Source organism: Vulpes vulpes, chromosome 10 (genome assembly GCF_048418805.1).
Source record: "Vulpes vulpes isolate BD-2025 chromosome 10, VulVul3, whole genome shotgun sequence".
NCBI classification, from domain to species: domain Eukaryota; kingdom Metazoa; phylum Chordata; class Mammalia; order Carnivora; family Canidae; genus Vulpes; species Vulpes vulpes.
The window spans coordinates 52,982,512-52,994,625 of NC_132789.1; the positions used below are offsets into that span (position 1 = coordinate 52,982,512).

Sequence of the window (12,114 nt, forward strand, 5' to 3'; positions counted from 1 at the left end):
AGTGAAACTTCTAAATAAAGAATACATTTGTGTTTAAAATTGCTTAGCCTTTTCCCAAAGTTTTCCATTTTTAATTCCCACCAACAATGTCTGAGAGTTGTTTGCTGCACATCCTTTTCAATATTTGGTGATGCTAGTTTTAAAATTTTTTGAGCCATTGTAGTGGGTGTTAGTGGTATTTCATGGTGGTTTAAATTAGCATTTTCTTGGTGAGTAATGATGTTGAATACTTTTTCATGTGCATATTGGCCTTTCATATATCTTCCTTTCTGAATCATCTGTGTCAAAGATTTTGCCTATTTATTAACTTTAGGAATCCTTTATATATTTTGAATATAAATCCTTTGTCAGATATATGTTTTAAATATATATTCTTTCATATGTGGCTTGCCTATGATTTTCTTAATATTTTTTGATGAACAGAAGTTTTATGTTTTGATGAAGTCTAACTTATTACTTGTTTTCTTTTCTGATTACTGCTTTCTGTGTCATGTCTAAGAAAATTTGCCTGCTCCCATGTCTCCTATTTTTTCTAAAAGTTTTATAGTTTTAGGTTTTACATTTAGGTCTGATGTGAATTAATATTTGTATGTTTTATGAGGTAGGAGTTGAGATTCATTTTCTTTAAATGGATAATCATCTGTTTGAGCACTATTTATTGAAGGGATTTCCTTTTCCTAATGGATTGATTTGGTGCCTTTGACTCACCATATACATGCGAGTCTATGCATGGGTTCACTATTCAATACCATTGATTTATATGTCTATCCACATATATCCATATATGTCTATATGTCAGCATCACACTGTCTTAATATTAAAGTTTTTTTTTTTTTTTTAATTTATGATAGTCACAGAGAGAGAGAGAGAGAGGCAGAGACATAGGCAGAGGGAGAAGCAGGCTCCATGCACCGGGAGCCCGACGCGGGACTCGATCCCGGGTCTCCAGGATCGTGCCCTGGGCCAAAGGCAGGCGCCAAACTGCTGCGCCACCCAGGGATCCCTTAAATATTAAAGTTTTATAGTAGATATTGAAGTCAGGTAGTATAACTCCTCCAGCTTGTTTCCTTTTCCAGGATTGTTTGGTTCCTTCTAAGTCCTTTGCATTTCCACATACATTTATGAAACTAGTTGTAAATTTCTTAAAACAACAATAACAATAAAAGATATACTCGTATAAACTGATTGAACCAATTTGGAGAGAATTGGCATCTTAATAATATTGAGTCTTTTGATCCACAAACATGATGTATCTCTCTGTTCATTTAGGTTTTCTTTAATTTTTTCTTGGTTTTGTAGCTTTTCATACTTAAATATTTGATGTTTTTTGATGCTATTGAAATAAAATTATTCTAAATCTCATTTTCTAATTATTTCTACATCATTCATGAAGTTGATCAGATATTCTGAGTAACTATGGGATTCATACTATGGGGGTGTTATAGGGTCCCATGGTTAAGTCCCAGTTTCAGGAAGGTGGTCTAGAGATTGAATACTCTCTAGGAATCAAGGTATTTTTTTTAAAGATTTTATTTATTTATTTGAGAGAGAGCATGAGTGAGAAGGGGCAGAGGGACAAGGAGATTTCTTGCTGAGCGTGGAACCCAATGCTCTCAGGGTCTTGGTCCTAGGATCCTGAGATCGTGACCTGAGCCACAGTCAGACACTTAACTGACTGGGCCACCCAGGTGCCCCCATCAAGGTATTCTTTTATGGGATTGCGTGAAATTGGGTCACCAAAATGGCACTGACATGCTGGTTTTTGATGAAGTAAATTGTTTATACCTATAGGGGTCCTATACAAAACTTTTTCTAAGCCCTAAATTCCCTAGGGGTAGCCCTGACTAGGATTGTGGTTGTCCTTCTTGAAGGAGGAGATAAACAACATGTCAGGGGACTTATCTTCTCTCCTATGTGATATCATTCATTCTGGCAAGAACCACTACTCTGTATCTTTCTGAGACCCAAGAGAAGGGTAGTTACTACCTTTCGTTCTTCACCACTATTTCCAGTGAAGCCTCTGAAATTAGTCATCATAGTAAAATAATTTATCCCAATGTTACATTGCATCCTTGGTCAAAAATTTATCCCTTATTTCTATTTAAGTACACATAATTATATGGCCAATATACATTTCAAGAAAGCTGATTCCATGGGGATCCCTGGGTGGCGCAGCGGTTTGGCGCCTGCCTTTGGCCCAGGGCGCGATCCTGGAGACCCGGGATCGAATCCCACGTCAGGCTCCTGGTGCATGGAGCCTGCTTCTCCCTCTGCCTGTGTCTCTGCCTCTCTCTCTCTCTCTCTCTGTGTGACTATCATAGATAAATAAAAAAAAAAATTAAAAAAAAAAAGAAAGCTGATTCCTTACCCCTGCAGCCTGCTGTCTCTGGCACAGGAACTCATTATATATCTAAAGTGTGGTTGAGCCTAGTTGAGCTTTATTCTGACTGTGTCACATTGAACTTTGGAGACATTTTAAGTCTGTGAAGTTGAGATGGGAACCATTATGAAAAGCTAATATGAATGTTCTGTTTACTCATGGCTTTTATATAATTTATTCATGCTCTTTTAGGCTAGCAAAATAATTCCCATGTTATTTTAGTATTTCTAATTAACCAAAGTGAACATCGTTGATGAGTGACAGGGCCTCTCAACTGAAGGATGCCTTTGTGCTGAAATCAGCACCACTCTGGCAGCAAAGGAAAGACTCTAAGCCTGTTTTTATACACTGACAAGTAACTGTCTAGATTCTTATCTGCTCTTAGTTTTTGTTCCTGGGAGGAAAAAGATGGTGATTTTTTCCAGATCTGAATATGTCTTCAACCTATATTTTAAAATGTTTACTCTCAAAAAAATGTTTACTCTCATAAGAACTTGTAGCCTAAAAGGCAACTGCATTTGATATAACTACAAAGTAATTAGCTGGCTAGATATTTTCCATAGGGAATCCTGATATCATCATGGACAGCACTCTACCCACCATATGGGTAACATGTTGGAAGGGCATCTACATGGGCAACAATGGGAGAGTTATGGTTTGAACCTAAGAAGGATAACCAATAAATAATTTAGTTATAAATAGATGTGGGAAGTTGAATAACATAGCTTGGGGGGCCCCAAAAGATACATCCTCTAATGTGTAAATCATGAAGTGTAACATTAGCCAAAATAAAGGTATGAACTTACTAAATTCATTGATTCTAGATGTAGTTTTTATTCCAAAAGTTTTTGATATATTCTTTGATGAGTATATTACTTGTCTATATCTCCTTCTTCAGATCATTGACTTTAGACCAAGAAGAATAAGCTTACTGTAAATACATGATCATTCCTAGAAGTTCCCCATGATTTATAGGACTTCATTATGTTTCTGTTTTTTTTCATAGCACTATTTCTCTATTTTCTTTGAACTTAAAAGCTCCTGTTATCACTAAGTGACTGCCAGTGAATTTTAATAGTTGTTAGCTCTTTAAAAAATAGTTGCTTGTTCTGTAAACCCTTTCCCCAAATTTTATTATTTTGTTTTTTAAAAGATTTATTTATTTATTCATGAGAGACACACAGAGAGAGGCAGAGACATAGGCAAAGGGAGAAGCAGGCTCCTCCAAGGAACCTGATGTGGGACTTGATCCCCCTACCAGGGATCATACCCTGAGCCCATGGCAGATGCTCAACCACTGAGCCACCCAGGCATCCCTATTATTTGGAATTCTTCTGAGAGTTTTACCACTGTTTTAATTATAGTTTTTAAAACATTTAAAGTTTCTGTGGAGGGAGAATCTTCACTCATTTTTTAATTTTATATTCCTTAAAATTATTTTATATTCCTTCCTCAAAATTTTAGCTGTTAGTCCAAAATCAATATTCTTCCTACATGGGGTAACTGAGAAATTAAAACCTATTAGGTTCCCTCTTCTCAAACTCCATGTCCCCTTATATTTTCAGCATTTAAAAAAAGGTCATATTGACTTGGGAAAGTGTGACCTGACACTGGTGGAGAAAACTGGTAAGAGTGGGTGGCATGTGTTAGTGACAGTGAAAGACTGCTTTATGCTGCCTGCCTGGTTTAGATGGTGGAGTAGAGGGGAGAACTTCCTGAGCAGTGGTAAACCTCTTGCTATCCCCTTCTTCCTCTAGTAGAGGAATGGGCAAAACTTAAGACAATACAATTATTTTTTTCATTAAAAATTTTAGAAGATTTTATTTATTTATTTACTTGAGAAAGAGAAAGAGAGAGCACAAGTGGGGAAGAGCAGAGGGAAGAGAAGCAGACTCCCCGCCTGAGCAGGGAGTCTGACACGGGGCTTGATCCCAGGAACCCAGGATCATGACCTCCTGACCTAAAGGCGGATGCTTGACCAACTGAGCCACCCAGGTGCCCCTACAATTTCTTTTTTTAAGCCACATTATTGAGTTCAAAAAGTGACGACATATAAAAAGTAGTACATATTTAATGTATACAACTTGATGAGTTTGGAGAGAAGTATATACATCCATGAAACCATCACCACAATTTATGCCATAAACATATCCATCATCTCCAAAGGCAGGACTCTGAGGGAACTAGCCTTGTTTTGCTTGAAAACTTGACAAGCAAACCTGACTGAGGACAGATGCCTTGCAAGGGGGTGTGCATCCTCTATAAGAAATACCACAATCATACATGGTTGCTAGTAGAATCATAAGTAGGGTCAAATCTCAGTCTACTCTAGGGAGTCAGATATACAATATGGCCCGGAAAAGAGTAGCTAGTACATCAAATGAATTATCACAAGGTTTAGCTAATATATACAGTGTTAGCACAAACCTGGAAATGTGTAGGAGTAGATTCTAAGGGTATCAGATCAAAGAAGGCAAAACATAACTATATCAGGAAGAATTCATTGATTTGGGGCTGCTTACTAGAGATTCTAGATTTAACGTGTTAATTTATGTAAATGGAGGTGGCTCTAACAACTTAATGGGTTGGTTGACTAAAATTTTGTTTCACTGGTGGCTTGTTGAATGAGGATAAGATACCAGAGCTTCACAGGCCTGAAGTAAAAAAGGGTATCCAAAGACTTAAGGAGACAGGCAGGTTAGAGTGGATTTATCTTGTACAAATGGCAAACTCCTGGGGTGGCCTGGACAGCACTCCTGCCACTGAAGCACTGAAACATACATTAGTGAGAAGAGAAATACTAAACATTGAGAAATACAGTAGAGAGGTTTGTGGTTGCTCTCCTTTGTAGGAAAAGGTATGACCATGCAAGATGCTGCCATTGTGATGAACGCCCTGATTTCACTAGAAATGATGGGATCCCAAGTAGCAGAGGTCAAGTGGCAGCACTTAACCGTAAAAGACAAGGTGGGCATGTTTAGTCTAAAGAGAAGGAGGTATATTATTAGTAATAAGAATGCTCTGGCCCATAGAGACCTTTGGTTGTGGCTAATTGATCATGATATTCCTTGGAGTAAAAGAGACGAACAGCCTGGTATTTGTTGGATAGCCAAAAATCTGACTTGAGTTACCATAATGGAGAGTCATGGCTTCTTGCCCAGTTTCCAAACTTAAGCCAGTTCATAAACGTAGAATCTTTTGATTGAATGGCTTCCTTCCCATGAAGAATGATCTTACAGCATTGCTGCATGAATACATCATAAATCTTCCTCCAGGCCCTTTTGCTAGAGTGGCTATGCACTGGAAAAAAGGGAATATCTAGATATTTCAGGTATTAATGTTAATCACAGGGGATCCAAAATGACACTGTGGCTCCCAGTGGGGGCTATGATTGGGAGGTGATAGATGGGAGTTTTAGCCTAAGTTAAGGTGGGACTGGTTGGTCCATAGACATATCCTATGGCTATTTCCCCAGTTCTTTATGTATAATTAGAATAAACATGCTTATGAGAGCCACTGTGGTAGAGACGCTAACGCTTTCTATGAAGATAGCAAACCAGAAGCAATACTGTGTCCCTGAAGGAATTGCGGATATTAGTACCACCATCAAAGACTTGACACATACTAGGATGCTGATACCAACACATCTGCATTTAACACACCTGTTTGGCCTCTGGAGAAGTTGGATGAATCTTAAAGAATGACTAGATTATCAGGTTAGGAGATGACACCATGAAAGGATAGGATTCTGTCTTATGGTATGTCTTACCATATTACCATTATATGGTGCTGTCTCCTCCATATTCGGAATCTAAAAATCAAAGGAAGAAGAGATGGCTCCTCTCACCATTAATACTTAGTAACCCACTCACAGGATTTTTGCTTCCTCTTTCAGCTACTTTGAGTTCTGCTGGTTTGGAGATCTTTGCTTCTAACAGGGAATACATACAATGGTTCCACTGAATTAGAAGATGAAACTCCATTTGGCTATTTGGGCTTTTTACGTCACTGAACCAGCAGGCAGATAAAAGAATACTCTACTGGATGATTACTTCCTGATTACCATGGTAAATCAAGTTGTTGCTATGTGGAACAAAAAGAGTGATTCTGGAACCAGGGAATTCCCTGGGCTACTTTTAAAGATTCTATTTATTTATTCGAGAGAGACAGAGAGAGAGAGAGAGAGAGAGAGAGAGTCACAGGCAGAGAGAGAAGCAGGCTCCATACAGGGAGCCTGACATGGGACTCGATCCCGGGTCTCTAGGATCAGGCCCTGGGCTGAAGGCAGCAGTAAACCACTGAGCCACCCGGACTGCCCCCTGGACTACTTTTAACACTCCCACACACAAAGTAAAGGTTATGGAAAACTATAGCAATCAAACAAGGGCACAACTATTGGAGGGCCCTTCCCAAATGACGGTTCAGATCACCCTAATGTATAAGAGACCAAAATAGTTACTGTGGTTAGTGGAAGAAGGAAGTCACAAATACTAACCATGGCCTCAGGACCAATTGCCAAAATAAGGACTATAGTAGCCTCGCCTATTTTCTCTTCACTGTTTACGTGTATTATATTTATTTGCACATTTAACTATTTTATTCTTCTCTTTACTCTTCATTATTTTCTATACAATTGCTATTGGCTAACTTGTTAGGTGGAAACAGTTCTTTTACTGTTTTATCTAAGTTTGAATGTATGAAGAAGGGTGTATATGGAAGTTAAAGGGATGAACTGGGCCAGTTGTTAATTTACTGTTTCTTAGATCCAAATGTACTCTTCTTTGTTTCATTTTTGATAATGGGCCCTGTAAACTTTGTCAGTTGGCTTGATATTAGCCTTTGTCAATAGAAAGTTCTGAAGGGACACCGCAGTTCATAGGAGAAATGCTGGTTCCAGTGAACCGTTTTTTTACAACACGATGGAAGCCTAGAAGTGCTCACCCAGCAATCCTCATGGACTAGCTGTGACCTGCATTCCTCAGCATATTTCTCTTCTACCCAGCAAGTTGGATTCTGACTGATACAAAGGGAGTTATCAGCTTGACATGGAATTCCTCAGTCTTAGTCCTTTAATGTAAGTTTTTTTTTAATGTAAGTTCATTTTTTAATGTAAGATTTTAAATTGCTTGCCTCTATCATCGTAACTGATGTTTGATTCTGTTTTTCAGAACTTGTTTTATGTATTTGGCTCTTATGATTCCTTGGCATTTTCTTTATTTACTTTTTAGTCCTTTTATTAAACTGAACCTCCAATTAAAAATGGATAATTGGGGGCAGAGACAATGTATTTGTGTTGTTTTTTATTCAGAGCTTAATTCTTTGCCCTTAACCTAGCAAGAACTCTGGACTAACACTGGATAGGTTCAAATAATATCTCTGCTATTTAGCAGCCACATTAGTTTGTTACTTTCTGAATCAGTTTCATTTCCTGTAAAAAATAAAGAATTAGCTCAGTGCCTGATGCATAGTAAATGCTCAATTTATGTTAGTTATTAATATTTTTCTTCATTATTTCCTACCTATCTCCAGCCTTTTATTTGCCATGGGACTTTTGAGGACATTGAAAAATATTTCCAGTGAAATTCTGTGGTTTGCTTTAAGTCCAGAAATCTGAGAAAGAACTTGAAATTGGGATATACATATTTGTTTGCAGGACAAGATTTGAGGAAGACTTCGTAGATCATATGAGAGAAAAACATCATGAATGAAAAAGTCTGATATAGGGAACTAGACTATATGGCAAGTCCTAGGAGTGGTGGCTATAGAAGTTGCAGGTGTGGGGAAATTGTGTTGACCATAATATAATCTAGCTCTCTCCAACCCCTTCTGGAGTGCCTATGTGTTCTAGAAAGAAGAGAGCTGAATGGAAGAAATCTTAAGTAGTAGAGGCCCATCAGCTCTACTGAGCTGCTGGTTCTATGGAAACAGAATGTGTTCTCCTGTTGAATAGGCAAGGGGAGGAATATTAGAGGTTGGCATAAGGGCAGTGTCGTCTGGGTAATTTGGAGTCCAGCAGTCTGAAGGAAGGCATCTACCATGTAGACAACAGACCATGGGCAGCAGACGACTACTAAGAGAGTAGAAGAATATATGTTTAAGTTCTTTGTTTTTAAAAAAAATATTATTTATTTTAGAAATGGAGGGAGTGAAGGAAGAGGGACCAGCACACTTCATGCTGAGTGCAAAGCCCAATGTGGGACTTGATCCCACGACCATGAGATCATGACCTGAGCCGAAATCAAGAGTTGGACGCTTAACTGACTGAGCCACCCAGATACCCCTATATGTTTACCTTCTAACACAATACACATACTGCCTTGTATTACAGTTATTTGTGTTTACATGTCCTCATTTCTTCCTTTCCTATTCAATCCTTAAGAAACTAAAATCTGGTGTATGACCCACCACAATAATAAAACTGAATCTCTTAATTGTCAAACCCAATTTTTTTTCTATCTTTATCTTATTTCACCTCTTCAATGTTTTTTGTCTTGCCTTTCCTTTCCTTTTTTTAAAAGATCTTATTTATTTATTTATTTATTTATTTATTCATAAGAGACACACAGAGAGAGGCAGAGACACAGGCAGAGGGAGAAGCAGGCTCCCCGCAGGGGCCCCGATATGGGACTTGATCCCCGGTCCCCGGGATCATGCCCCAAGCAGAAGATGCTCAACTCCTGAGCCACCCAGGCATCCCAGTAGTCACTTCTCAAACAGCTTTTTACCCAATCCTCACTTCAGCCACTCTCCTTTTTTTTTTTTTAAGATTTTATTTTTATTTATTTATTTATTTATTTTTTATTTATTTTTTAAAAGATTTTATTTATTTATTCATAGACACACACACACACACACACACACAGAGAGAGAGAGAGAGAGAGAGAGGCAGAGACACAGGCAGAGGGAGAAGCAGGCTCTATCTAGGGAGTCCGACGTGGGACTCGATCCTGGGACTCCAGGATCACACTCTGAGCCGAAGGCAGGCACTAAACTGCTGAGTCACCCAGGTATCCCCTCAGCCACTGTCCTTTATCCCTAGTTCCTTGGTGCTTGGTGTACTTGGTGCCTGTGAGTTTTCCTTAATGGATGGATGCCAGACCATTAAGGAGATCGTGGTGAGGAAATAGAGACCTTTATGTGTATCACATTTTTTCTAAAAGTGTGATAATGAAGAGAGTGTGACAAATAACAGAAGTTAGGGATAACTGAGGAGTCAACTAGAGGTTCCTTTCCCCCTCAAAATGAGAGGTTTTGTACATACTAGAAAGGAGAGTGCAAAGACCCAGTGGAGAGAGAGAAATTGAGAACACTTGAAAAACTAGGGATAATTGTGGCAGAAAGATCCTAAAGGACATAGAGAGGGTAGGATTGAGAATACAGGCAGAGAGGTTAATTTTGGTAGGAAGCAAGATGAAAAGAAGGCAGAAAGGAAGGTTGTGATTTTTAGAGATGGAAACGAGGACAGATGAAGACTAGTCAACAGCTTATTGTTTTGGTAGAATAGGCAGATAGCTTATCTAATGAGAAGGACAGGCTGAGAGCTTTAAGTAGAGTCTTGAAGATTTGGAATAGATACTGTGGGAAGTAGGTCAGAGGATTAACCAAATTAAAAAATATTTTAAAGCAGAAATTAAGGTTAAGAGGTTTTGCTTAACATATCTGTGCAAACTTTATTAACATATGGAGTATAAAAGAAATGCCACAAATTTCAAAGATTCCACCATGATTGCCATCTTTCAAGAAGAAAGACTGATTGTGGTAACTATACTGACAGTTCATCCTGTCCTCTCATTGCAAGCAAGATCCTATTTGAGAAGTAACCAATTTAAAGGCAAAATGGTTAGTTTAGCAGCAGTAATACTGGTAGTCCAAAGCAGGAACACAGATATATATTCCACAGGAGCTTTTGGCTAAATGATTGGAAGAAAGAATATAAAGAAATTTGAGATCTAAATTCTTTGGTTCCTAATTATACCCTGTAGAAGGGAAGAGGCAAGAAACAGCAAGAAGCCAGCATCCTTGTTTTTTCCTGGATGAAGGACTAATTCTAGGTTCTTTGCCTTTGATATGATCTCTCCTACCTTTCTCTTTCATCCATCTCTAAGATTCATGCTTAACCTGCATTCTGTCCTTATCTGCTGGGCAGCATTCTCAGGCTGCCCTCTTAGCAGAGTCCTCACTATAACACAGAATGTGATTTCTAAGGAAGCAATGCTATTACAAGTCTGTGAAAACTGAACTTGAATAGGTGAAAACTTGCATAGTACTTTTTAAATTATTTTAATTTACTTATTTGAATATAGTTGATAAAAATGTTACATTAGTTTCAGGTGTACAACATAGTTATTCAATATCTCCATATATTATGCTATGCTCACCACAAGTGTAGCTACTGTCTTTCACCATTCAACACTAGTACAATATCGACTATATTCCCTAGGCTGTACCTTTTATTCCCACAACTTACTCAGTCCATAACTGAAAGCCTATATCTCCTACTCCCATTCTCCATTCTACCCCACAATAGTACTTCTTTAATGATGTTGATTCTCATTATTCTCATTGGCTTCTAAACAAGTCACTGATCGATCCATCACTATGCAAACTTCGGTAGAATTTAAAATCACAGTGTGGTTGAGGTGATGTAAGTGCTGCTGTAAAGCAGAGGGAATTGAATAAAAGTCTTTGAGGTGCTCTTTGAGTTATCACATCAGTTTTTTCACAGCATGTTTCAGAGGCATTATACAGTGATTAAGAGCAAAGGCTTGAAGTGGGATGTGGTTTTGAAGTTCAGTGCACCTTAACCATGTGTGATCTTGGGCAGGTCAGGCTCTTCAAACCTGTTTCCTCATCTCTAATAGCTGAAATGTTGTTGAATACTGGCTAACCTGACTTTAACAAGGTGACTTTCTGCTTGGTTCACTTCTTATAAATCTACATGGCTGGGGGTTCCTTTAATCTACCTTATGTTCACTTATGTTCCACATCTTAAGACCCATCCAGTTCCTAGACATGGTCATATCAGGAGCCCCAGGGCTACGAGCTCAGTGACTCAGGTCTAGCCAATCTTGTTCTTGATCTCTTTTTGCATATGGTTCTTGTGATTATTCCTCATTACTTTTCAGAAATGGGACAGACCTAAGTTTTGTGTGGCAAGAGTCTGTGCAAACTTGGGGACTCTCTTTATGAAGAAGAACACGGGGTGCCTGGGTGGTACAGTCAGCTAAGCGTCTGACTCTTGGTTTTGGCTCAGGTCCTAATCCAGGGATCATGAGATTGGGCCCTATGTTGGGCTCTCTTCTCAGCACAGTCTGCTTGAAACTCTTTCCCCCTCCTTTTGCCCACCCCCTGTGTACATGCTTCCTTTCTCCCTCTCAAATAAATAAATGAGTATATCTTAAAAAAAGGAACACAAAATTATGAATAATAAAATTAAGTATAAAACCAAATTGAAGTCACTTCAATTAAAAGTAATAATCTTTAAAAAAAAGTAATGATCTTTTGTCTATTTTCTAGATCTGAGCCAATTTACAGACCTGGAACCTAATGACTGAAAGGTGACTGAGTTCTCAGGGAGAAGGACCCTCACACACCACAGCAAATATATGTAATAATGATTTGCCAAAGCAATGGCCATTTCTTTGAATAGCTACATATTTAGGAAAGGGGAATATCCAGATATTTCGAGGACTTTTGAAGACAGGATTTGAATTGATACTGATACCCAGAGACCT

At 38.4% G+C, this 12,114-nt stretch overlaps 1 long non-coding RNA gene across 1 annotated transcript in view; it reads right to left on the reverse strand.

Moving 5' to 3' along the window:
- Window positions 1–12,114, reverse strand: part of LOC140594203 (uncharacterized) — a 63,835-nt gene that overhangs the window by 38,516 nt on the left and 13,205 nt on the right. The window lies entirely within an intron of this gene.